The sequence below is a fragment of the Acinonyx jubatus genome, chromosome B1, assembly GCF_027475565.1.
Source record: "Acinonyx jubatus isolate Ajub_Pintada_27869175 chromosome B1, VMU_Ajub_asm_v1.0, whole genome shotgun sequence".
In the NCBI taxonomy this organism is placed as follows: Eukaryota; Metazoa; Chordata; class Mammalia; order Carnivora; family Felidae; genus Acinonyx; species Acinonyx jubatus.
The window spans coordinates 115,925,713-115,927,939 of NC_069382.1; the positions used below are offsets into that span (position 1 = coordinate 115,925,713).

At 36.8% G+C, this 2,227-nt stretch overlaps 1 pseudogene; it reads left to right on the plus strand.

Annotated features, from left to right (window-relative positions):
• The first annotated feature begins 1,255 nt into the window (after window positions 1-1,255).
• On the plus strand, window positions 1,256-1,941 carry LOC106966504 (nascent polypeptide-associated complex subunit alpha-like; annotated as a pseudogene).
• Window positions 1,942-2,227: the final 286 nt, after the last annotated feature.

Here is a 2,227-nt window from a genome sequence, read left to right on the forward strand (position 1 = left end):
TGCATTTGCCATTTCCAAGCAGCAAAATAAAATTATAGAATAGACACATAAGAAGACATTTAAATTTTTTTTCATTGCAAGATGATGTGCTGTAAGTAAATATGATAGAACTGAATGTAAAATATTTATGTATATATAGATATTATTTGTATGAGTAAATGCATATAAAGTGTTAAGCAAGGTAAAAATCCCATTCTTTTCCTAAGGTGTATAATAATGGATTTGTTTTCCAGATTAACTTATGCCATGTTTTCTAAAAATAATTTTTTATCATTCTTTATTTAAAGGAGCTGTCTAAAAAAAATTGACTCTCATCCACAAGACTACCACTAAAAATTTTTATTCAAAGCCTCCTGTATCTGAGTTCTTAATTAACTATCACAGTGCATCCAGCAAGTTCTCAATACATATTAGCTAAATAACTGAGTAAAGGAATGAAAGAAAAAAGTAAGGGAAAAGAGAGAGAGAAAGAGAAATGGAGGAGGGGGAAGGTCTTGAAAAACTTTCTTCACTTGGCTTCCTGGAGTACTTCTTTTATTTTTTTCCTTCTGCTTTGCTATATGTGCCTTTTTAGTTTCCTATGATGGTTTCTTTTCTCTATCCAATTTTCTTTCTTTTCTCTCCTTCTAAACATTGGAGTCATTAAGACTTAGTCCTCAGTCATGGATTTTTTTTCTAGGCAGAGCCAATTCCTAAGTAATCATTTCAAATTGCATGACTTTATTATACCAATAATCCTATCCACCCATCCAGTAGATTTCTAAACTGAAGTGCTTTCCTAAACTCTGAATTCATATACTTAACTTTCTACTTGATCTCCTAAGTAGATACCAAATAGCTATGTCAACGTTAACTTTTACCAAACAGAACTCTTGATTCATATACCCTGCCTCCTGATCTCCTCTTTTCTCAATCTTCCCTACATCTACCAATAATACCACCTTTACAGTTTTTCAAACTAAAGTTTGAAGACATTATATTTCTTTTATTTTATTGCATTAGTTATACAATCCATGTTAGTTTTACATTCAAAAGAGATCCCAAATTTCATCATTTTTCACCTTGTCCATGGTGCCACTGTAACTTGTTCAACTTGCTCTTCTCTTGCCTAGATTACTGAAATAGTCTCATGACAGTATTCCTGCCTCAATTTTGCCCCTTGTTTCAGTCAGAGTCCAACTAGACAAACAAGTCACTCTAGAGATTTCCCCACCCATAGGCTGGGATTCAAAAAGAAGAGGCATGGCTTGCTCTCTCTTCTGCCATCTTGGTTCCGTGTTCCCTGTACAAAATGCCTGGTGAAGCCACAGAAACCATCCCTAATGGAGAGCAGGAGTTGCCATGGTCTTAGGCTGAGATAGGATCTGGAACAGAATCTGACAATGATGAATCAGTATCAGAGCTTGAGGAACAGAATTCCACACAGCCAACCACACAATAAGCCCAGCTGGCAGCAACAGCTGAAATCAATGAAGAACCAGTCAGTAAAGCAAAACAGAGCTGGAGTGAAAAGAAGGCACAGAAGGCTATGTCCAAACTGGGTCTTTGACAGGTTGCAGGGGTTACAAGAGCCACTATCTGGAAATCTAAGAAAACCCTCTTTGTCATCACAAAACCAGACGTCCATAAAAGCCCAGTTTCAGTTACCTACATTGTTTTGGGGGAAGCCAAGATCAAGGATTTATCTCAGCAGGCACAACTAGAAACTGCTGAGAAATTCAGAATTCAAGGAAAAACTGTCTCAAAAATTCAAGAAAACACACAGACTCCACCTGAACAAGAGGAGAGTGAAGAGGAAGAAGTTGATGAAAGAGATGTAGAGGTCAAGGACATAGAATTGGTCATGTCACAAGCAAATGTGTCAAGAGCAAAGGCAGTCCAGTCCCTGAAAAAAAAAACAGTAATGTTATTATAAACGTTTTTATGGAATTGACAATGTAACCATCTGAAAACGAGGACCTTTTTTGGTGTTTGAAAAGAATAACTGCAGCTTGTTTTGAAATTTGTACTGTTTCTATCATTAACGAAACTGTCTTCTTGTTAGATGGAAAAAAAGGAGGCATAACCAGAGCACAAAACTATACTCACTACTGATGCCAGTGAAAGCAGAACCACCATAATTCTCTCAACTCATAGTAAGTGATGAGCAGAGAGAACGAAGATTGAAAAAATGGCCTGGCTTCTCTCTTCCCTCCACCGTCAGTGTCTCACCCAGCTGTATCATTAA